Source organism: Suricata suricatta, chromosome 2 (genome assembly GCF_006229205.1).
Source record: "Suricata suricatta isolate VVHF042 chromosome 2, meerkat_22Aug2017_6uvM2_HiC, whole genome shotgun sequence".
Lineage (NCBI taxonomy): Eukaryota > Metazoa > Chordata > Mammalia > Carnivora > Herpestidae > Suricata > Suricata suricatta.
The window spans coordinates 64,219,728-64,245,855 of NC_043701.1; the positions used below are offsets into that span (position 1 = coordinate 64,219,728).

General features: G+C 37.4%; 1 protein-coding gene and 1 pseudogene across 1 annotated transcript in view; one reads left to right on the forward strand and one right to left on the reverse strand.

The window, feature by feature from the left end:
* The window catches only part of RELN (reelin), a 495,668-nt gene that overhangs the window by 173,141 nt on the left and 296,399 nt on the right, over positions 1-26,128 (forward strand). The gene's annotated exons all lie outside the window — the stretch shown is intronic.
* LOC115303988 lies at positions 14,420-19,128 on the reverse strand (annotated as a pseudogene).

The window sequence follows — 26,128 nt, forward strand, 5'->3', positions numbered from 1 at the left end:
AATGAGAGAGCTTGATGGTTGATCTGATTTGCCTGATTTGGGATATTAGGATACTAATAGGAAATGCTTTTACAACTCCATCTCTCCTAAAGAGATGATACTTACTTTTAAGGATTTTGTTGCAATGGTACTTGATTTTTAAGGCCAAGAAAAAGATGATTACTTTTTAAGTTTTTTAAAAAAATTGATAATTCATTTTTCAGATTCTCCTGACAGTTTCTTTGTTCACTGTTTGGTTCTTTTCTTTTAGAATGTGAAAGAGGCAACTTACATATTATGATTATTGATAAGAAAGTATTTATAGGGAGCTCCATTTCCCCCAGTACGGAGGTAATTACTTTAATCAGCAACTAAAATGAAGTCCCCTCTTTCCTCTCTCTAATACTTATAGATAGAGCAGTTAGCTAGCACTTATCTCTGATGTTAAGGAAATATTTGGTTCTTTCTCTGTTTTTGAATACATATTGTAGCACTATGACCTTCTCATATGAAAAACTAAGATTGATTTTACTTAAATTTCTCTAAAAATATGTACTATATATTCCTTATTAATAAGCAGTACATTTTTTTTCAAGATGGGTTAAAAACTCCCTGCAGATGTGAAATCTTGATTCCGCCTTACTTAGCGATTCAAAATCAACATTTTCTTTTCCATATATTTTCTTTTTTGAGCCAAAAAAATATGAGGTTTATAAACCATAGTGGGTCAGCATTCACTCCCATGAAATGTCTGTTTAGAAAGGCCATCGGGAGAGCATTCCATTGTCCCCTTAGGCCCCTCCTTGCTCTCTCTGTGACCATATGTCACATGTTCCTTAAGTACAAAACAATCATTTTGGCTTCTTCTTTTTTAAAGTGAAGATATGACCAATCAAAATACACTTTGATCAGTTAAAAGAGCCTGTGACTCAGGAAAATGTGAACAGTCTTTAATACACCCAAGTTCATCATCAGACCAATGGCTACATTGAAGAACTCTTAATTTTTTTTTTGAGAGAGAGAGAGAAGGAGAGAGCATGAGCAGTGGAGGATCAGAGAGAGAGGGAGACACAGAATCAGAAGACAGGCTCCAGGCTCTGAGCTGTCAGCACAGAACCTGATGCGGGGCTCGAACCCACAAACCACAAGATATGACCTGAGCCGAAGCTGGATGCTCAACTGACTGAGCCACCCAGGCACCCCTAGAAGAACTCTTAAAAATCTGAATGGCTGGAGGTTGGCTGGAATATTCAGGAGGAGTTGAGTCTCTTACAGTTTTACAGATCCAAGAGTTGGTAACACAAGCCTTTTGTGTGTTTTCATGTGTGTTTGTGTCCACACCTATGTCCTCACATGTTATGCACATTCACATATCTAGAGGTGGTTTAAAAAGCTTTGAGTCTTGAAATTAGATTTTAATTCTCTCTGTGTATTGCCTCTTCTACCTCTCCAAAATACTTTCCCATCTGTTGTCTTATTGGATGCTCACCCAACCTGTGAGATAGGCAGGGCAGCTGTTGTTCTCATTTTACAGATGAAGAATCTGATGCTCGGGCAGGTTATATATACTGCCTTCCCTAAGTTCACTCACCTCAGCTCTTCATGGCAAAACTGAGAGTAACATCTAGTTTTCTGCTTCTTAGATCTTGTTTCTTGATGCAGAGGTATTATTTTATTCAACCTGAAGGAACCTGGGTATTAGATACCTGGCTAGCACTTCTCAGTTCTTTTGCAGAAGACAACTCCCTACCAGACCTGACCAGCAGTTGCTCACTGCCTCACATTACAAACGTCTTGGCTGGATGTGATGTTTAAGAACAGAATGGGGAGGAAATATGTCATGGAATACACCCTGCACTCAGTAACTTGAGCAGGCTGCTTTCTAACTGAGTTTTGTAACTACTGTTTAAGATTCAAGAATTTCATTTGTTAGCAAGCTGTAACTTATTACGATATTCTACATCATTATTTTAGTGATATCATGTATTAGTTCATTAGATGTGTCTAAAAGCTTTGCTTTTTATTCCTTATGAATAATTTGTGGATGCCCAGACATTCCAGAATCAGGCTTGGTATTACTACGCATTATTTATGACCATATTCTTTAAACATATTCTAACCTGGAAAGTGTGTATAGATCTCACATTTACATAGCTAATATATGCATTGTCGGTGCCACACAGTAAGAAATGCTTACCTGACAGGCTGTGACCTGCATAGTGTCACAGACATTACTCCTAATTTGTCAGAGATTCAGAGCATAAATTGTGGGTTTCTTTTCAGACCCATATTTAGTGCCATCCTCTTTGAAATAGAAAAGAAGTCCAGCAACTTCAGATGAAATTTGAGATTTCTCCTTAGTAATATTTTGGCTTTGTTATCAGTCATGATGATTATGTTAGATATAACTGAGAATAATTCTTGTATGTCCTTGAAATAACCTCTCTCTTCAAATGGAATCAACTTTTGTAAAATTGTCAATAAGCAAATACAAGTCTCAAAGATGAATATATGAACACTTCAAAAATACTCCTATGGTAGGAATTTCTTTTCTCCTATAAGAAGGGGAAATAAATGGGTGTGATAGACCCTGTCTCCCTCAGCGGGGTTGAAGGTGAAGCTAATTACATGATGGAGGTCTCCTTTCTGATTACACAGCATTTGAAGATCTTAAACAGAAAACTCAAGGATTTTCAGTGATTTTCATAGCCTTGAGATATTTTTGGGTGCAATTTCCACCCTTTATAAAAATTCTCCAGCTTTTAAAATAGCTAATGAACCCCAATTTCTAAAGCATTTCCTGTAACTGCATCTGTTGCTAGGAGAAGAGCAGAAGAAAAAATGACAGCATCCTAAGATCTATAACCTTGCCAGTCCCTGCTGTTCTGGAAATGTAAGAGCCAAGGTTGTCACCAAGTCTCATAATGATCTGCACCCATTATAATTTGCAGAAGTGCCTGGAAAATCCTATATGCTGCTGAGTTCCTTCTAGCCTTGGAAGCTAGATATTGAACTGCAGTCTCTAAGCAATTTGATAACAAGCTTTGGGCATCTATCTCCCATAGAACATAACATAAAGCCCCATACTTAGAAGGTACCAGAGAGTATTTGTTGAAGAAGCCATTAGCGTGCTAGGCAGCCATGGTGTTAGTCTCATAATTTTTCAATTATCCTTGCTCCAAGGTGTCTTTTATTATCTAATACCATGTTAATCACCTGATCCCCAACTTCTAAGAACTTATTATATAAGAAAAGAATGCTAAATAAATTAAAGACCCCTAGCCTATGAACAAGCCTTAAGTGAAGGTAATTAATTAAACAAGAGTAAAGGAGTATTTAAAATCAATAGATATATTAAGGTGTTTTAATCATTGTCATTGTGAGTACATTTGTATGAATAAACGGTACATGCCTTTAGTGAAATGGCAGGTGAAAAGCAGCAAATAAGAGTTTGAATAGGAATGAAGAAGTGGAGTGTTTTCATATTACAATCATAAAGCTAAAAAAGGTTTTAGGGAAAAAGGGAGCTTATTTTTGATTTATATTTGAGAGAGATTTAAGTTTTTATAAACATTTATTCATTTTTGAGAGACAGAGACAGAGCATAAGTGGGAGAGGGGTAGAAAGGAGAGAGAGAGGGAGACACAGAACCTGAAGTAGGCTCACAGAGCCTGATGTGGGGCTCGAACTCATAGACCATGGATGGGATCATGACCTGAACTGAAGTTGGACCCTAACCGACTGAGCCACCCAGGCATCCCCACCCATGAGAGAGATTTAAAACTTTGGTTTTTATATATCTGTGTGAATGATTCCATTTTGGCCAAATTTAAATACACTTGGAAATAGGTCCTGGGAATACTCTTCCTACATATTGATTTGAAATATGAAAATAATGCATTGTAAGATTATTATATTATCTTGTTAAAAATAGGTGTGTTTTATTGTTTATTTTAAACAGTGCTAGCATTTAAAAAATTTTTTTTCTAACATTTACTTATTTTGAGAGAGAGGGACAGAACATGAGCAGAGGAAGGGCAGAGAGAGAGGGAGACTCAGAATCCAAAGTAAGCTCCAGGCTCCGAGCTGTCAGCGCAGAGCCCCATGTGGGGCTTGCAGCACATGCTGTGAGATCATGACCTGAGCTGAAATCAGACACTCAACCAGCTGAGCCACCCAGGTGCCCTAACAGTGCTAGCATTTTTAAAACAGTTTTGTAATGTGACCATGGTTACTTCAGAGGCTTTGCTTTTGTTTTAGTAAAACAAGCATTGTAGAAATTCTTCTAGCTTTGCTTTATACGAAAGGTATACCTCTAAAATCCTTGTTTGGGGGTGTGTGGGTGACTCAGTTGGCTAAACGTCTAACTTCAGCTCAGGTCATGATCTCACAGTCCATGAGTTCCAGCCCTGCATCGGGCTCTGTGCTGGCAGCTCAGCTCAGAGCTTGGAGCCTGCTTCAGATTCTGTCTCTCTCTCTCGTCCCTCTCTCTGCCCCTCCCTACTCATGCTCTGTTTCTCTTTGTCTCAAAAATAAATTTAAAAAACGTTTAAAAAAACCCTGTTTGAATATTTCTGTTGTAGTTATATACCCATCCCTGAAGCCAATCTGAGACATTAAATGGAACTGGCACTCTCATTTCATAAGGAGTCTTGTAATTATATCAGTACTTAGAAGCCTAGTTTATTTTCCTAGGGATTTAAGGCACAGTGCTAATGTTAATTTTTGCTACTAAACAGATTCTTTTAAAAATTTCACATTTGGGTATCTTGAGTTCATGTGACTTTTACAGTGTGCCTGTATTTAAATTAATTTAAATTTAAGGCTCTGATGAACCTTGATCTAAGACTAAATTCAATATGTGAAAATCCAAGATTATAAGAAAAAAACAATTATAGGATTGTGACTTGTTTTCCTGTAGTAATCCTTTTTTTAGGAGTTTTTTTAAAGTAATCTCTGCATCCAGTATGGGATTCAAACGCACGACCCAGAGAACAAGAGCCACATGCTCCACCAACTGAGCCAGGCAGGCAGCCCTCACAGTAATCCTTGAACTAGCAGTTTCCCTTTGTGCACTCACTATTTGAATGCCCTCATATACCTTTCCAGGAACGTATGCATCATGTAAAGTAAATATCAATTTCTGTTTTATTTGATCATCTTTTAATTAGATTTTGTTACTAAAAATGGTACTTTTTAGCACTGAACCATTTGTGTCCCCCTCCTCCCCCCATCTAAACTGTCTTTTAAGAACTTATGGCTACATTTGACTACGGTAAATTGTTTCCTTTACTTTTTGTCCTTCTGAACTTGTGAGAGTTATTGATCTCTCAGGTTGTTCTTTGTTTTCTTACGTAATTTCATGAACCAACAACTTTTTCTTTTATCTAAACAGTACACTCTGACCAAGGGAAACCTGATTTGTATTTATTTTTTTCTCATTCATTCAGTAGTTTAGCAGATATTTACTGATAATACAGTATTATTATGGCTATTATTATGGCTATTACAGTATTATTATTAAGTCATCATTATTGTGGTTGGCATTTACTAAGAGCTTATTAGATGCTAGACTCTGTGTTTTATGTGGATAGTTTCTTTAAGTCTTTAACACAACTCTGTGAGGTAAGTAATATTATCGGTGAGGCATAGAGAAATTAAGTCATTTATCCATGTGATTTATCCCAGAAAGCACTGAAACCAGATTTCAACATAAGCATTCAATAGACCCCAGAGCCTGTGCTTTTGATTACTCGACTGTGCTGCTCACAAATAAAATAATTATAATTGTAACATCTGTCATGAAGAATAGTGAGCAGCTATAACAAACCATTTAATTTCGTTTAGAAGATAATGAAAGCGTCTCTGAGGCTTAAGATGAGACTGAGGTGATATAGGAGTTGGTGTGTGGAAGAGAATTCCTTTAAAGGTACTTGCACAGCTTATGCAAATGTCCTGTGGTAAAAAATGCTTAGGTGGTCAAAGGAACTGAAAGCAAGCCTCAAACTGAATGTGCTAGGTGATGAAGGAATACTTATAGAACAGCATGGACTACAGAAGCGCTGATCTCTCCCCACAGAAGCACAGCTTGTGAAACAATATAACTTAGCCATTGTTCTAAATATAATTGCTTCCTATATAACCATGTATGTCCATTTAAGAATGCGTATTATTAATAATTAATGCATGATTTGAAAGTAGGAATATCACTAGCTATGTGATTCCCTGAGTTTCCCACTCAAGATTCAAGATACCTGGAAGTACAGAGTATTTAAATCTCTAAACTAGTTACTTAAAGTAGGTAATTCTGACAGTTCCCATTTATTACTACTAGTAAGGTTAAGCATCTATGATGCTTTTATTGCTGTTGTGAAGTGCAACTCTGTTATGAAGTGTGATGGTCATGGCAACCCCTAACATATGAAAATCAAGGGGAAAGGAGGCATAAGATCTGACCCCAATGCTCACAAACTTGACCCTATAGCAGAGAATGGCCCACGGCTCTGGCTCAGGCAAGGGATAGCACAGGCCAAGGGAGACTGATGTTGGAATTTCCCTTAATTAGAGCCCAGTGACAAATTTGGACAGCCAACACAGGCAATTGAGAGAAAGGGTGGTTTGTATATAGAATTCCAGCTGTGGGTGACTATAGATAAACCTCTTGTGGGCACAAAACATATTTTTTCTCTGCTTTATCCTCATCCTGTGTGCCTACTATAGTGCCTGGCATTATAACCAGGAGGTATTGGGAGGAGGTGCCTAGATAAAGTCTAAAGTCCACTGAGACAATGTGGAAGGGAGAAAAGGAAGGTCTTAGGGATGTTCATATGAGAAAAGGATCCTAGGTCTGTCTGGCAATAAAGGAGATAAAGAAAGGAACATAAGTTCCCAAGAATCATGGTTGATCCCCAAGATCATACATCTGATGAAGCAGGTAAATTATAAACCTCCCTGGATAGTAGGACAGAAAGCATTGTCCTTTGTCCTTCCCGACTGGAGGATTGGTTTGAAAACATGGATAAGATTGACCTTGTGCGTGTCAGGGATGACTAATATGTCAAGTACATAGTCATGGAGATCATCTCGTTCAGTCCCCTTGTTAAAAATAGCTATGCTCTATTATTGCCCCTACTTTACAGATGAGTAGACTGAGGCTTGGAGAGGTTATTTGATTTGCCCAAGATCAAGAGTATTAAGTGGTAGCTAAGATCTGAACCCAAATTGGACTGCAAAGTACATGCTCTTAATCACAATACTTTGCTGCTTCTAAAAAATACATGCTTGTTTTCGGGGAGCTATCACCACAAGACTGTAGCTACTAAGGGCATCACAAGGAAGTACAGCCAATGGCAGAGTTGGTTCACAATTGGTTCTGCAGAGTCAGTGAGTCGTGCTGTCCTGGGCTTGGCATCAGAGATGTGTTCACACAAGAGTCTCAGGAGTGAATGCTGGAGAGGCTGAAAAAGCAAAATGGTGGCTGACGCAGGGCACAAATCACAGAGCTTGTAGAATCCACACACAAAGATTTTAATCCGTGACTTATTACCATAATTAATGATTTGTTGTTTTCTCTCAAATGAAAATTAGTTTGTCAGATGTAGTAATTGAGGAAACTAATTACACTTAGACGCACAGGGCCTGCCCCAGGCAAAATCGAATGTCTTTTGGCTTTGATTTGTTACCTCCTATCTTGGCAGCATTTCCTTCCCTCCACAATTCCTTTATATCTCCTCCCAAGCCCAGGGTTTTTATGCTGCCCTTATCTTTTCCTTCCAGAAGAAGATTGATGTAATAAATGAGTTCATAATAGGGTTGGTTGGTAATTTAATAAATTACCTTGCCTGGAAATTTTTGTATTTATAAAAGGAATCTTAGTAAATGTAATGTCGTGCCCTGGATTGGATAGTTGTGGAGTGGGGGTGAGGGCATCATTAGAAAAACTGGTAAAATCTGAATGTTAATTCTTTAGTAATGGCAAATGCACCGTGGTTATGTTAGGAGTTACCATTAGAGGAAGCTGAATGAGGGTGTATGGAAATTCTCATACTATCTTGGCAACTTTTCCGTAAATCTGAAAGCATCTGCAAATAAAAATTTTAAAGTAACAAAAAGGATCTTATAGCGACATGAATTGCTATTCAAAGGAATAAATCTCTAATTAAGAATTTTAGGTGTACATCTAGCATATAGGTAGGTGAGGATGACCCTTTAGAAATGTACCCATTTGCTTTTATAGACCTTAGCTTATTTAACCATTGAATACTTCTATTTTGTAAATTTTGGGTGCTATGCATTGTTTTATAAATTTTGGAGTTACAAATTTTGTAAAATTTGGATCTACAACTAATATGCAGGATAAGAAGATTGTTATCTATCCTTCTCACTGCTAGAAATGATGCCGAAACACAAAAACCAAGCTGAGAGTTAAAGTTGTAAAACTAAGAGCCCAGAGCCATTTTTTACTTCTTTAGGGAAGCATGATTGATTCCAGAAATCTGAATTAGGCAAACATTAATTGATGTGCTGGGAGGTGAGTAATTTAGAAAAACCAAGGTCACTAAATTGCCAGTGTTATAAAAAATCAGAAGGAAAACAAATTCACTTGATCTTTCAAATACTCACATAGGATTTTGTTCTTTATCTAATGGCAACATCGGAATCAGTAGTCTTTATATGGCCTGATTTAAAGGAGTAAGTACTTGAGTGCATACCCTCAGTTCAGGGCTCCAAAAGAATTTACTGAGGATAACTCCAGGGACATTAAAATTAGATGAAGAGTTTAAAAACACGATTTCCCTCTTGGAGAAGGTAGACCGACTAGTTGGCACTGTGTCAGATGAGAGACAATAGAAGCTTGTTCTATTATTTATACAAATTGACTGGTTTGGCAGTTGCTACAGCAATGAGCCATAATGAACTATAGACGAGTGAAAATGTGATTTCTTTAGCATTGTACAAAAATGGAATATTCACAGAAAGGCAGAGAATGACATTATAAGCACCAAGCTGTGTCAAAATGGTCTTCCTTGTTGCTATTTTATTGCGAATGTGATGTAAATAGTGTATATTTACTGGGGCAAAGATTGTAATGATGGGCCATCATTTCTGTGCTATTAGTCAGGGGCCTTGTAATTCCAAAGGAATTTTAAAATATTCATTTTCCATGACTTACTTTTAGCTACACTGTCTCTGCCTTTGTTTGCAGCAAAGCCTTTCTTTTAACTAAATTTCAGAAATTGGATGATTTGTTCATGTATTCCCAGCCAAGGGAAGAAAAAAAAATCATAAAGCATGTAATTCAACTCTAAAATACCTACTTTTCTGATTAATCGGCTCAATCTTTTTTTTCATTAGGGAATCCTTGGTCTTTGTAGTATGCTCTTGACTTTGAGTGTTGATGTTTATATCTTCTATTTTCATTCATTCCCATTTAACCATACTGGGTTTTCTCTAACAACATTGTGTTCAATTTGAAGAAAGGCCTTTTAAACAAAAATACTATACACTTAAACTTCCCCAATCCTAAAGGCTATGTTAGTCAAAGACTAAGCTCACAGAAAATAGGAATCAGACCAAACAACTTTCTTAAAACTGAGTCTTAGCTTGAGCCAGCAAAGGCCATTTATCTAGACATCTACTGCAGAGTGTGTGTGTGTGTGTGTGTGTGTGTGTGTGTGTGTGAGTGTGAGTGTGTGTGTGTGATCTTATTTTTCTCTTTTGCCTGGAGCAAAGCAGGAAGCTGATTATGAGTATGATACCGAAATTGACTTCAATAGAAAATGCTCCTTGGCATTAGGAGATATTATATATAATTAGACTCCTAGACATGAGCCAAATTTGAAATATATTTCGTAGTATAAATGTCAAAATGAATAATATTCAATGTGGTAAACAGAAGACTAGTATAAATATTATAATTTTGTTATGGGCTAAGTTCTTACAAAACTATATTCCAGGGATTCTCAACCAGGGGCAGTTTTACCTATGCTCCCAGGGAACACTTGACAATGTCTGGAGACATTTTTTGTTGTCATTATTTAGAGGTTAGAGACCTGGGATGCTAATCATTGTACAGTGGATGGGACCGCCCCTCTGTAGCAAGAATTATCCAGCTGAGATGTCAGTGGTGCTGAGGCTGAGAAATCCTGCCTGCACCCCAGCTTGTGAATAACTGTACCAGAGACAACTCTGAAAAGGCATCATTTCATACTGTATCCCTTTAGGTTAACAGGGGAATCCTATTTCACTGAAAAATTATTCTACCTGATTGTTGTTGTTGTTCTTGTTGCTGTTCTTGTTGTGAGTTAAAAATACATGTGTTTCTCATCTACCAAAGACAATGAAAAGTCAAGGGGAATTGAGGTGCAATCCCTTACTAGAGCCCATGGGATAAATTTTAATCCTTTCTAACAAGTCTTTGGCTAGAGAAAGAAGGAATAAAATAACTTGCTGATAGTGGCAATTGTTAGCAAAGTGAAAGATGTTCCTGAGGGATGGTGAAACATTTCTGACTCCCACGGTAAAATGTATAGCTGTGTATCTGTTCAAACCAGTAGTTTTTTTAAGCCTGGCTACAAGTAGAATCATATGTGCTCAAAGCCTGTGCCAAGAGGCTGAACAAATTGATTGGGGATGGGGCCTGGCATTCTGTATATTTTTAAAAGTTTTCAATTCCTAGATGGATTGATTTCTAGTCAAGATGATTTAGAACACCATCTTTTAAAAGGTATCTTTTAAATACCCTTAAAATAAAAATATTATCTGTCTAGCAAAATGTTCACATGTCCTACCCACAAAGACCACTCCATTCTCTCCCATCTCCTTTTAGTTCCCTGAAAATGCACCTGCCTAAGTGTTATACTTGGCAGTGAGTTATATTTGTGTCACAGAAGCCACTGTCTATTTTTCATAGGCTAGTAAATGGTTCTTATTACATGTGTTGCTATCCCAGATCAGACTCACTAGTGACAGAACTGGTGATATCACGAGGAATCCCACCGGCACACTCTATGTAGCACCACGGCAGCACTGGAATTTACTGCAAACACTAAGGAGATTCAGTCCAAATATGGTTATATATTGAGCGGACAGAGTATCTTCCTATGTGACGAGGCACAGAATAAAGTCAGCCATTATCCAGACGACATCCTAAGCATTCATTCTGCTTACTTCAATACTGTAATTCATCAAAAAAGAAAGGTAGGAAGGAAGGAAGGAAGGAACACAGAAGGAAGGAACGAAGAAAGGAAGGAAGGCATGACTGATTTTGAACATACTTGTAGGAGTTGTAGTTTTGCCTGAACAGGGCTGAAGGACTGCTATAAATATGCTAGATAATTTAAGGGGACTTTCAATTAATCATTACATCAATAATTTAATGTGTTTTCTTTCATCTAAATGTGTCCTGAGGCAGGTAAGAGAAATACTACTTGCACATTGCAAAAGAAAGATTATTCACTCCCTGGGCTCAAAGTTGCGTATAATATGCAGAAATTAAACTTTGCTTTAATTGAAATTTGGTTGTAGTTTGGGGCTTTATAGGTTCCTTGGGCCCCCTACTACATTCTTTTTAATGAAGTGTTGAAGGATGGCAGCATTAAAAAAATACTAATTTAGGTCTGTTCTCTGGATGTTTCAAGCAACAAAGCACTTCTTTCTGTCCATTATAACATCATTCTAAAAAAAATAGAGATAACCCCAAAATACTCTTGACCATCTTTAATAATGATTTTATGTCTATCTACTATTAGCTTATCTACAGACTTCTAGAATATATTTCAATTTTATTTTTTAATAACAGCTTCATTGATATATAATTCACAGGCCATAAATTCACCTGTTTAAAATGTATAATTTAAGTGTTTTAGTATAATTCAGGATTATACAATCATCATCAAAAGTTTCAGAACATTTCTGTCATCCTCCAAAAGACACCTGTACCCATGAGTAGTCACTCTCTATTTCCCCAGCCTCTGGCAGCCACCAGTCTACTTCTTGTTTCTATGAATTTGCCTATATGGACATGTGTTATAAATGGAATCATTCAACATATAGTCTTTTATGCTTAGCTTTTTAAAGTTATCATGTTATCATCTTTGAAAGATTTATGCTAATAGCATGACCGATATGTCATCCCTATTTATGACTGAATGATACTCCATTGTATGTATATAATGTTTGTTTCAGGCATCCATCTGTTGATAGACATTTGGGTTGTTTCCACTTTTGCCTATGATGAATAATGCTCCTAAGACCATTTGTATACATTTGCGTGTGTGTGAACTTTTGTTTTAAAATCTCTTGGGTATTTAGAAATGGAATTGTTAGGTCTTTCTGTACCTCAATGCTTAACATTTTAAGGAATTGCCAAACTTTTGTGAAGTGGCTACAGCATTTTACATTCTCACTGGCAGCATCTGAGGTTTTAATTTCTTCATCTTCATCAACACTTATTATTGTTTGTCCTTTTTATTTTAGCCTATTTGGTATAGGTTTAATAGTATCTCGTTGTGGTTTTTATTTGTATTTCCCCAATGAAGGATGGCATTGAACATCTTTCCATGTGCTTATTGGCTGTTTGTGTGTCTTGTTTTTTCAAATCCTTTGACCATTTTTATATTGGGTTATTTATCCTTTATTGTTCTGACACATATATGTGAGATATATATGTATAAATATATGTACACACATATATAAATTCATACATACTGGATACAAGTCCTTTACCAGATACAGGATTTGCAAGTATTTTCTCGCATTCTGTGGGTTGTTTTTGACTTTCTTAATGGTATCCTTTGTTTCACAAAAATTTTAATTTTTACAAAGTTCACTTTATTTGTATTCTTTTTTTGCTTGTTCTTTTTATGTTGTATTTAAGAAGGCATTTCCAAATACAAGGTCATGAAGATTTACCGCTATGTTATCTTTTAAGACTTTACAGTTTTAGTTATTACATTTTGGTCTATGTTCCATTTCAAGTGAATTTCTGTATTTGGGGTGAAGTAGGGGGCCCAACTTCATTCTTTATTATTATTATTATTATTACTATTATTATTAGCTTTACAATCAGTATATTAAGGAGACATTCATACATTTGAAGAATTGCTTAATTCTGATATCCATATTTAAGCTTATGTGCTTTTAAGCATACAATTAAAGCTGTACTGCCAATATTAAATTACAGTTACTTTGGAGCATCAGTTAAATGGGTTAAAGTAAGCCTGTAAAAACACCTAAAACACCTTCCTATCCTATACATGCAAATTACTTCTCAATGTAAAGATCTCTTTACTCTGATTTACCCTGCTCCCAAAGTCACTACTTTGAAGGTCCAAAGAGAAGGAGAAAAGTGTAACCAGGACTGTCTGTATATATATACACACATGTATATGTATATACATATATATAAGTATATAATATATATTTTATATAATAAAAAGATTATATATAATATAATGTTATATATAATAATTTATATATAGTAATTATATATATAAATAACTAAAAAAGGAAAAGGTGGCACAGCTGAAGGGCATGCCTTCTATAAATGTAAGCCCTCAAGCAGCAACATATCATGATAAACCCCTTCTTTAGAGGGGTAACATTTTTATCACAGTTACTACAGGCCAAATGACACAGCATGTCGCCTTCAAGTAATAGGCGAGGCAGTAGAATTAATGCAGAAACATCACAATGAATCCCACTTAATATAATTACAGACCAGTGCTTCTCTACAAATTAAGTTTTTGTCTGATTGCCAGTTAAATACAAGTTTTAACTTCATAACATCATAGCTTAACAATTAAGGGTCATGGGGTGCCTGGCTAGCTTAGTCAGAAAGCATATGACTCTTGATCTCAGGGTCTTGAGTTCAAGCCCCACATTGGGCATAGAACTTAGTTAAACAATTAAGGGTCATGTACTGAAGTCAATAGCATTTCAGTCTAAGCTGTTTCATGTATAGAGAGCTGAAATCAGTTACAAGACATGGTAATTGGTAGGGGAGACTTTTTTTTAAGTGGCTTTTACAGGGGCACTGAGTGGCTCAGTCAGTTAAGCATCCAACTCTAGATTCCGGCTCAGGTCATGATCTCACGGTTCATGGCTTCAAGCCTTACATAGGGCCCTGCACTGACAGTGTAAAGCCTGCTTAGAATGCTTTTCCTCTTTCTCTGCTCATGCTCTCTCTCTCAAAATAAATAAATAAACTGTTTTAAAGAAAAGTAGTTTTTACAAGTATTGTGTTTATCTTGCACACTGAAATCATCATATATACAGGGCAAAGTCAGAGCTTTTATATTGGAGTTTATTCTTCATTTAACTTTTGAAACACTACTATAGTTGAATATTAAAAACAACAGCAAGCAGTGAGATATGATTATAGTTCTTCACTTATTCACTACTGCATATAAAAAGCCAGCAGTGTTATTCACTGGCCCCATTAAGAGGCCTGGGACTGAACACCACCCCTAAGATGATGTTCATCATCCTCATACGGTTCTCCATTGTAATGGTGCCATCTTCCCTGATTGGATCAAAGTCTACTAGTTCTACCTGTTCCATTTCATCAGTCTCTTCTACTTCCATATGGTCTACAATAAATTAGCATGCCTTCCTTTAGTACACTTGATTTCTCCATGCTTGACAATTTAACCTGGATGAGAGGTAATGAGAATGGTTCAGTTGTCAAGAGTAGATACTGACTTTTGAAAGCCACATGGTGCATCAACCATCACTATGTCCATACACATGAAAAAGTCTTCTCCTTGCCAAGTAAAATCAATATGGTCCTTCTGATCTAAAACAATGATAATATCTCTTGATTCATGGAATGTTATTTTCTGCCCATCTTTCATGCCTTTGTCAATATGAACTTCTAAAAATTGTCTCTCAAACTGTCTTTGTTCCATCTATCTTTAGAACTTATCCGTTCCCCATGGCCCTGACTCTGCATACATGCAGACTGAACTTGCTGAACCATTCCAGGTCTTAACTGATGAGTTCTTGTTTGCATTCCAGAACCTTTGCAATTGAAACTGCATTCTGCCACTCCTTTCTTACCTTACCACCTCAGCCTTTACATTTGTGACAAATCACATTCTTTTACAGAGCTGATTTTCTTCTTGCACCATATATAAATCTTCTAAGGCTACTACTGAGGGCTGATGCACAACATTTTTACCTCACCTTTCTCTCTGCATCCTTCCTCCTCCTCCAAAAAACATATCAGAGATGTCCATCAGGGTGCTAAAACCACCAGCAGCTCCATCTTCTTTAATTGCTTGTTCTCCTTTGTCATGTAATCTCCCATATCTTTGCATCAGAGAGCACATCATAAGCTTGAAAAATCTGTTTAAACTTCACTCCATCATTTGACTTCTTACCAGGGGGGTACTTCAGGGCCTATCAGCCTTTTTCAGTTCTTCCTGGACGACATTGGGTTTGACCCCCAAAACATCCTATTAAGTGATTTCTTTCACTATTTTCTACGGCTGGTGAGCTCTGAGACTGGTGTGGGGGAACAGGAAGGAGTGTGTTGCTGGGTGCAAGCTGCACAGATGCTACTCCTTCACCTCTCACAGAGTATTCTGGAAAGATCCCCCATCTTCATTCTTTTACATGTGGATTTCCTGTTGACTGAACAGAAAAGATTTTTGTTGAAAAGACTTCTTTCTTCATTGAATTGCCCTATCTCCTTTGTCAGAATGTAATTGACCATAATGTAAAAGTTTGTTTTTGGACTCTCAGTTCTCTTCCACTGATCTGTTTGTTCTTATGTTAATATCACACTGTCTTGATGACGATAGTATCTTTGTAATTACTCTAAGTTGGTATCAAGAAGTACAAATCTGAGACACCTGGGTGGCTCAGTTGGTTACGTGTCCGGCTTCGGCTCAGGTCATGATCTTATATTCGTGGGTTCGAGCCCCACGTTGGGCTCTGTGCTGACAGCTCAGAGCCTGGAGCCTGCTTTGGATTCTGCCTCTCCCCCTCTCCCTGCCCCTCCCCCTTTCATGCTCTGTCTCTTTATATCAAAAATAAATAAAACATTAAAAAAAAGAAGTGCAAATCTTCCAATTCTGTTACTCTTTATCAAGATGATTTTGACTCTCCTAACCCCTTCCATTTCTGTTTGAATTTTATATCAGATTATACATTTCTGGGAAATACTCAGCTAAGACTTTGTGTTCAATCTGTAGATCACTTTTGGTATTATTGCCATCTTAACAGTAGTTAAGTTTTCTGATTTATGAACATGAGATTTCTTTCCATCTATTTAGACCTCTTTTAGTTTCTTCAACAATGTTTTGTATTTTGTTGTGTACAATTCTTACTCTTATTTGGCAAACCTCTTATTTTTTGATGCTATTGCGAATGGAATTGTTTTCTTAATTTTATTTCCAGTTTATTTATTGATAGTGTATAGAAAAACAACTTATTTTTGTATATTAGTCTATTATTCTATAACCTTGCTAGATTTATTTTAGTTCTAATAATTTTCTTATAGATTCTTTTATATTTCCTATACACAAGATTATGTCATTATGTCAGTGTTATGTAAAATAGAGATATTTTCACTTTTTCCTTTTCAATATGGATGCCTTCTTTTTCTTGACTGATATCCCTAACTAGAACCTCCAATACAATGTTGAGAACAAGCGCAAGAGGTATTGAAAATTTTAAAGTCCTCTCTTTCAAAATAAATACTTTTCTAAGGTCAGTGTAAACCATGGAATTGTGCAAATCCAAAATATTCATTTTGATTCCACATTTACTGTTTGAGCCTTAGAAGTTACCCAATCCAGTCAAGTTATTTCATAGATTAAGAAAATAAGACATACAGAAGTTAAGTGATATGGCCTAAGTTATGGAGAGAATGACTGCCAGACCTCAAATATAACCCCTATTCTTTTGTATCTGAAACTTGTACTCTTTCAATTGGTCCATTCAGAAATGACACTTAAATATTTGCATTAGTGTTTTCACAAATATGCAGACACTTTAATTCACTATCCAGTGGAAAAATAATATTTACTAAAGTCTTCTTTGGAATTGATAAACTATTTCACTATTTGTCCTTGTCTTGCCTACGGATGCCTCTGAGGCAAACTAACATAAAGCTTTCTTAGCTAAAAAGTATTTAAAACAGCAGAGCTTCTCAAATACATTTCTTTAACGGGCACCCTCCTACACTTTGGTGGGAATGTAAACTGGTGCAGCCTCTCTGGAAAACAGTGTTGAGGTTCCTCAAAAAATTAACAATAGAACTCCCCTATGACCCAGCAATAGCACTGCTGGGGATCTACCCAAGGGGTACAGAAGTGCTGATGCATAGGGGCACATGTATCCCAATGTTCATAGCGGCACTTTCAACAATAGCCAAATCATGGAAAGAGCCTAAATGTCCATCACCTGATGAATGGATCAAGAAGGTGTGATATATATATACAATGGAATACTACATAGCAATGAGAAAGAATGAAATATGGCCATTTGTAGCAAAATGGATGGACCTGGATGGAGTCATGCTAAGCAAAATAAGTCATGCAGAGAAGGACAGATACCATATGTTTTCACTCATAGGTCTAGCAGGAGAAACCTAATAGGGGACCATGGGAGGGGAAGTGGGGGGAAGAGTTGGGGAGAGGGAGTGAGGCAAATCATGAGAGACTTTTGAATGCTGAGAACAAACTGAGGGCTGAGGGCCGGGGAGGGGATGATTGTCGTGGAGGGGGGCACTTGCAAAGAAGAGCACTGGGTATTATATGGTAAACCAACTTGGTAATAAACTATTTAAATTTTTAAAAATACATTTCTTTGATGAACTTTAGTGATTTAAAAAGGTGGTATGAGGGGGTGCCTGGGTGGCTCAGTCAGTTAAGTGCCTGACTCTTGATATTGGCTCAGGTCATGATATGGTTCATGATTTCGAGCCCTGCGTTGGGCTCTGCACTGATGGTGCAAAGCCTGCTTAGAATTCTCTCTCTGCCCCTCCCCTGTGTGTCTCTCTCTCAAAATGAATAAACATTAAAAAAATTTTTTTTTAATTTTTAGGGGCGCCTGAGTGGCCCAGTCGGTTGAGTATCCGAGTTTGGCTCAGGTCATGATCTCGTGGTTTGTGGGTTCAAGCCCCGCATTAGGCTCTGTGCTGACAGCTCAGAGCCTGAAGCCTGCTTCAGATTTTGTGTTTTCCTCTCTCTCTCTCTGCCCCTCCTCTACTCGTGCTCTGTCTCTGTCTCAAAAATGAACTATATAAACAATTAAAAAATATTTTTTAAAATTTTAATAAATAAAAAGGTAGTATGAAAACGATTTTTACTTTGAAGTTTTAGAAGGCATTTCTGGGATACAAGTGGTTTAAGAATAATCTGGAAGATGTTAAATGGTGACAACCTGTTGTAGTAGTCAAGCAAATGCTTTAGCTTATTTACTTTTATTGTTCTTGCTGTTAACTGGTTTGATTTCTAAGATAAATCTTGCCTATACTAATGTTTATCTTGACCATGTATTATTATCACCTAATCATCTTTTTCAAAGTGTTTCTTATGCAGCAATTTACCAATTAGTTATAAATGCATTTAACTTTACATAGTAAGCATAACACAGACTGATCATTTATGTATTCCATGTATTCCATGACCATGTATGTCATACACTAGGTAACAATATAGAAAAAGAAATAGATAAAAATCCCTATGTCTGTGGTACATATAGCCTAGTATGGAAGACATGGTTCAAATTAACTTAAAAAAAATTTGCATCTCTCCTGTGTCAACAGGGCCAGACTAAGAAATGTGAGCATCTAAAGCAGGCTAATATCTTAGCACTTCATCAGATTCATAATCCTTAAGGACTCATTAATTTATCTAGTGGAGACAGAGAGAACATTATCTTTTTAGTAACAAAAATTATACATGTTTTTCATTGTTTATAATAATTGTTTTGTTTATAATCAAGGATCTATTGCTTCTGGTTTTCTGAACCAGGAAAATTGCTGATAAAGCTCACTTGAAACCATTTAGAAGTTAGGCAATAAAATTCCTTTATCTTGATATACAACACTCCTCCGTTCAGTTTTAGAAGTGTAGCGTGTGAGTTGGGAGCTTTGGACAGATGTTTAACACCTGGGTATAATCTTTCTTGATACATGAATCAGTCCCCTCAGCCCTTCATTACTCTAATATTCTGTGGTCAATCCTGAGAAGTTTGGTATTTCTGCTTCTTTTAATAGGTAATGAGAACAATCCTTTTGCACATTGACAAAACAGAACATGGTTTTTCTCATCTGCTTAGAGGTGCCTTTCTTCCCCAGACCCACTTTGTTGTTGATTTACAAAGCAAAGAAAGATAAAACTCTGCCAGGGATAAATGTTTGCCTTTCTTTAGTGTTATATATCCTGCAACGATCAGTGCTTTTTCACTAAAATGAGTATTCTTTTTGTAATGCAGTATCGCATAGCAATGATTAAAAGCACTGTGTGAGAACCAGAGTTCACGTTACATTTGCTGGAATGCATAGGACATGACCAGTGATCCTTGGCCCCCTCAGCCACCACGTGCTCCACTCAGAAGTGAAGCCGCAGGTCCTCAGTGTGCAGTTCCATGGCCTCCAGTTCGAGACCCCTTAGGCCTCAGCTATGGCTGCCTGGCTTTCTGGCCGGCCCGTCTACAGTGCCTGGTGGAGCCACATGCAGATGATGTTGATCTTGGTCTCATGGTCCTGCAGCATCTGCTGGGCCTTCAAGCAGCAGCTTCTAGTTCTTGGTGCCACCATTGCTGTGTGTCCGGATCATGCATTCTAGCCCCCAGCTTCACCTTCAGCTCCATGGCCAGATGAGTGTAGATCATCTGTGCATTGCCAAATTTCAACATATGCAGGCAATAGTGATCACACATTGTGACCCACGTCTTTGCTGGGAAGCTGGTGAATTTCTTTTGGCGGGTATCGTAAGACACTCCCAGATACCCCAAACATAAAATTGTTGTGGAAAAATTGTCTCGTTCAGAAAAGAGGAAATGGAGTTATGGTTTTAGGTCTGTCTCAAGTCAAACTATCTCAAGTCAAATTCATGTTATAAATTGAGTTTCCATTCCTGAAATCTCTTTTCGCATACTAAAAATATAAAAATTGATTATAGAAATACAACACAAATTCATACCTTTATGCATTTATTTATTTGCTTATTTACTTTTTAATGATTATTTATTTTGAGAGAGAGTGAAAGAGAGAGAGAAAATGCACACAACTAGTTGAAGGGCAGAGAGAGAGGGAGAGAGAGAATCCTAAGCAGGCTCCCCACTGTCAGCAGAGTCCAACGTGGGGCTCTAACTCACTAACCATGAGATCATGACCGGAGCTAAAATCAAAAGATGATTGGGGCACCTGGGTGGCTCAGTCTGTTAAATGTCCAACTTTGGCTCAGGTCATGATCTCACAGTTGGTGGGATCAAGCCTCATGTCGGGCTCTGTGCTGATAGATCAGACCCTGGAGCCTGCTTTGGATTCTGTGTCTCCTTCTCTCTCCATCCCTTCCCTGCACACACTCTGTCTTTCTGTCTCTCTCTCTCCTTTTGGGAGAAATTTTTCTGCATAGGCTGAAACTAATGACAGTTGTATAGAAAATTACTTTTTTTTTATTATTGTAAGCCCAAACTTGTTTTTCTTTTTCTTTTTCTTTTCTTTTTTCCCCTTGCTTTCCTGTCCTTTTTTTTTTCCCCCCAAGGACTTTCAAATTACATTCAAAGGTGGAATTATCTTTTGGAAAATTCCTATGACTGATTTAATATGCCAAATGCTTCTGAAAGTCTTTGAATTGGGTAAGGAAGATCATTCATGGCATTTTTTCCAGTGATGCCTTGCTTGCTTTTTAATGGAGTTTAACCTCCTGTTATAAACAATAAACTTTCTTTTCAATGATTTCTGCTAAATTTTCTGGAAAAGTATTTTATACTTCTATACCAGTGCTTGTAATTTCATCCCAGAATTCTAGCTATAGGCCAACTGCTTCTCTCCTTAAAGAGATAAAAGCATCCTTTGTTTGCACTGAAAGGTCCTTATTTTATGTTTCAACTGAGCTTGTTGTTAAAATTTCAAAGACAGACAGTGCCTTTGACAAAATTCTTGCCGGGTTCAGAGATGTATGGATTCACATCATCTTACCATACACTCAGGCAGTCAATTCCTTTTTAACCTAATTAACTGCCCAGAGTATTAATCTTTTCACTACAGATTGCAGGGACTTAGCCTTGGTGAAGGCATCAACCTTGGTTTTGTGTTGGTTAAGGTTGGTAGGCAGTCATGAATATGAGTCTGTTACTTACCATGTTATCTGAGTTTATAGTAGGAATGCCTATAAGAATAGAGGCCTGGGCTGCCAAATGAGTCACCGTATGTTAGGAAGTTCCTGGGTGAGAGGTTTGGAAATAGGCTGTGCTCTCCTTGGAGAAGGTGGCTAACACTATCTAGGGTATCCAGGGAGCCTTTATAAGGACCAGAGATTCTTGAATACGTTCAGAGAATGAATAAGGGTTTTGGCAAGAGACTTCCATGCACATGGGATAGAATATGATGATTCCTGGGCTATGAGAGAAGTCATGCCTTCTGAAACTTGTGAGAAGCACTCTGGCTCACTTACAGGGTGTGGTGGGAGATGAGGCTAGGTACATAAGCAGGGACCAGATCCTAAAGAACCTTTTAGACTATTCTAAGGAATTTAACAAGTTCTTTAAGTCATGGAGAGCCACAGAAGGATATCAAGCAATTTTAGCAAGAAAATCGGCAGTGCAGAAGTTGGATTGGCATTGGGGCCAATCTGGAAGGGGATTTCAGTCAAGGGAGTATTGCAGTTTATCAGATGACAAATTATTAAGTCCTGAATTAAAACAGTGGCTGTGGAGATGAAGAGGAAGGGTACAGTTGAGAGTTAATAAATTTGACAACATTTGCTAGTAAATGAGAAAGTAAATCTCGGACCCACGTTTTTGACTTGAATGACTGGGATAAAGTTTGTACTTTACAGGCATTACGGGATATAGCTGTCCTAGAGTTATATATTATCTACATGAAGAATCCATAAAATTACACATGAAAACAAAAATGTAACTATTTAAAAAGAAAAGTTCTCGAGAGCTGGCACGAGCCTGCTGTAGTGCACCATGGCTACCAGTTGGGGAAGTGCTACACTATTTTGGGAAGTAGTCCTGTCTGTGCAGACTGCATCCAGTATGTCTTCATCCATGCGTGTGTACATGCTCATATGTGCTCTGTGCTCACTTAACTTTGAATCATGGGACATAGGGCTGTAGAGCTTAAAGGAGTTTAGGAGATCATTTATGAGCCCTCTCCACCCCCTCCCCCTTATTTTTTTAGCAAATTAGGAAGTTAACCTGACAGGTTAAGTTACCTCCCAAAGTCACAGACCTAGTTAGTTTTATTTTTAGTAAAACTCTATATGTCAATTTTAGTAGTTAGCTTTGCTGAATCACTTGAAAGGAAGTTAAGTTTACTTTTAACCAATGATTTATTGGCCCCATTTGAATGATCTTATTTCTATGTTCTTTGTCTTACTAATGAAAATTATACCTTGATCAGAAAACATTATTAAGCCATATATTTGGTGGTCTTTAAGAATACATAGACTCTGTGATTACTAGATAATGAACATTAATGCTGAAACTTGTTTGAGGAAATATTTATATATTTGACAGAGGGAAGAATGGTATGGTTTAGGCATAAAAGACAATGATAAATTGAGAACAGTAAAACTTTGAAAAACAAAAACATTATGAAAAGGTACACAAGCTTTTACCATTTTGCAATGGCCTTGGCACAGTTTGAGAGTTTAATATAAAAAAATTCTCCCCAATATTATTCATTACTCTTTTTATATGTTTTAAGGAATTTGGCTGTTTTTTTTCTTGTTTTAATAAGGGTCAAGTTGTGTCCACAACCTAATTAGCAAGTGCAATAATTGGCTGATGGAAAGGGGACTAGAATGTTTGCAAGTGAACGGATTCCTTTGGCTATCAAATTTACCAAATTCAGACCACCTCTCTCCTTTCCCATGTCCCACATATTTAGTAAAATTTCCTGGTGGACGGTTAACATCAGATTGCTGATTAATGAAAGATCTTCCAACTGTGGATAGACAGCACACAGTAACATACCAGACCTCACTGGTAAAGTGGGAGAGATTGGTGGGAAAAGTAACCTACTACTGAAAGTCAAGCACATTGCCCTACCTTTAATAATGATTCTTTAAGTAATTTGTAAGCAAATTGATTCATGAAATAAAGAAACAATAGGCTTGGGTAGGCATTGTAGCAACTATATTAAAAGCCCATTCTATTCCTTTTTTGGACACTGAATGGAAATATTGCACATTGGAAGTGAATTGTGAACTGGAAAATATAATTTTGATTCCCTCAGATGTTGAAGTCATTTTGACCTGTGCCTGATGAGTCATAATTTCTTTTTAATTAACTATTCCTACTATTCCAGAAGCTTGAAATTTATTTAGGTAGAGAAACTATACCTGAGGAGTGAATATTAAGATCTTCTACTATAAACTGTATCTTCATGTAGGGAATCTGAAGCCTAGAGTGATCAAAGAAGTTGTGCAAATTCAGATAGCTCACAAGTAGCAGCTCACTACTTTTTAAATGTTGGTCTTTCTGGGGCACCTGAGTGACTCAGTCAGTTGAGCATCCAGTCCTTGATTTTGGCTCCAGTTGTGGGCCCAAGGTCGTGGGATGGAGCCCCATGTCAGGCTCCGCTGTGAGCATGGAACCTGCTTGGGATTCTCTCTCTTTCTCCCTCTATAACTCTCCTTATCTTTTTAAAATAAAGTAACAATAATGCTAGTCTTTCCAATCCCAGGCACTGAGCTTCAACATCGTGCCTCACCTGGATATACACTCATTCTTAAATGGTTGGGGCAGGCAGCTGCTCCAGGAGTTCTCTTAAAATCAGAATCTGGCGTGTTCTTTTAAATTCATAACAATGGCAATTTCAAGCACTGAATATGGTGATCATAATGAACTTTCTTCATTTGGTAGAATCTATAGAGCTTTTAAATTACAGATCATAACAGCCCAAAAGAATTTTAAAATTACTTACTTAATAGGGATTCTTGTTGGCAAACTTGCTCTAGAAATATGTGCATCTCCTAAGATGATAAGTGCTTACTAGAAACTAGAAACTAGAACAGTGAACAATGAGGGTTTTTCTTACCCCTCCTGAAAACTTTCTGCTACTTAGGGAGAATCAAGTGGAAGTAGTGCCAACATAGTTGTTAGCACCACAAATTTGATAGATGTGCCCCCAAACAAATGCTGTAAATCACGCTAAAATAATTCTGAGAATGAATAAGGCCTGTCACCATTTATCATAGCTGTTTATTTTTATATGAAAAATATAATGTGGATTAAAAATTGGAGGACAGTTTTTGAGTCTTTCAACTCTGTGCTTTTAGCAACTTTTGAATATATGTAATGTATGTAAATATTTTTGTGTTTAAATGTTTAAATTTATGTTTATGTATTATATTTAGATGTATTTTTACTTATGTTTGTCTTTACATAACTATATATATCCACAGATTTGAAATAAGTGCTACAATTCTATAAGTAAACTACCATGAATTATTTCATAGTTCTAAATATATTCAAAGTGGGCTTGGCATTTTTTATTTTGGCCACACTCTGGGAATGTAGAGCAAATATCTCATGGTATAAAGCAGTGGAACTTGTGTTCTTGCTGGTCACCTGGGTTCTGTTCTTTCTTCTCCCCAAGATACAATATGAATATGCAGTCCCTTAAAATGATTAACCATACACCTAGATAGGGTTGGGCTCGTTACACATGGCAGGATTTGCTACTTTTAAAGGCAACCCCCAGAGAGTTGCTGTCCAAGTGGCTAAGTTTCCAACTGAAACAGAAAAGAAATTTGTTCAAAAGGAGGTTAAATAAAGGGCTTGGCTATGGACTGAAGGGTTAGAGTAGCGATATAAGCCATAGGGCACATGAATTTTTTTTTTAAATAGTTTATTGTCAAATTGGTTTCCATATAACACCCAGTGTTCTTCCCCACAAATGCCCTCCTCCATCACCACCACCTCTTTTCCCCCTCCCCCTCCAGCCCTTGGTTCGTTTCAGTATTCAGTAGTCTCAGGTTTTGCGTCCCTCTCTCTCCCCAACTCTCTTTCCCTTTTCCCCTCCCCATGGTCCTCCATTACGTTTCTCCTGTTCTCCTGTTAGACCTATGAGTGCAAACATATGGTATCTGTCCTTCTCTGCCTGACTTATTTCGCTTAGCATGACACCCTCGAGGTCCATCCACTTCGCTACAAATGGCCATATTTCATTCTTTCTCATTGCCATGTAGTACTTCATTGTATATATATATACCATGTCTTTTTTTTTTTTTAACCACATCTTCTTGATCCACTCATCAGGTGATGGACATTTAGGCTCTTTCCATGATTTGGCTATTATTGATAGTGCCGCTATGAACATTGAGGTACATGTGCCCCTATGCATCAGTACCTCTGTATCCCTTGGGTAAATCCCTAGCAGTGCTATTCCTGGGTCATAGGGGAGTTTTATCAATAATTTTTTGAGGAACCTCCATACTGTCTTCCAGAGAGGCTGCACCAGTTTACATTGCCACCAACAGTGTAGGAGGGTGCCCGTCTCTTCACACCCTCGCCAGCATCATAGTTTCTTGATTTGTTCATTTTAGCCACTCTGACTGGCGTGAGGTGGCATCTCAGTGTGGTTTTGATTTGTGTTTCCCTGATGATGAGTGATGTTGAGCATCGTTTCATGTGCCTGTAGGCCATCTGGATGTCCTTTTTGGAGAAGTGTCTGTTTATGTCTTCTGCCCATTTCTTCACTGGGTTATTTGTTTTGTGGGTGTGGAGTTTGGTGAGTTCCTTGTAGATTTTAGATACTAGCTCTTTATCTGACATGTCATTTGCAACTATCTTTTCCCCTTCCCTTGGTTGCCTATTAGTTTTCTTGATTGTTTCCTTTGCAGTGCAGAAGCGTTTTATCTTGATGAGGTCCCAAGAGTTCATTTTTGCTTTCATTTCCCTTGCCTTTGGGGATGTGTCGAGTAGGAAATTGCTGAGGTTGAGGTCAAGGAGG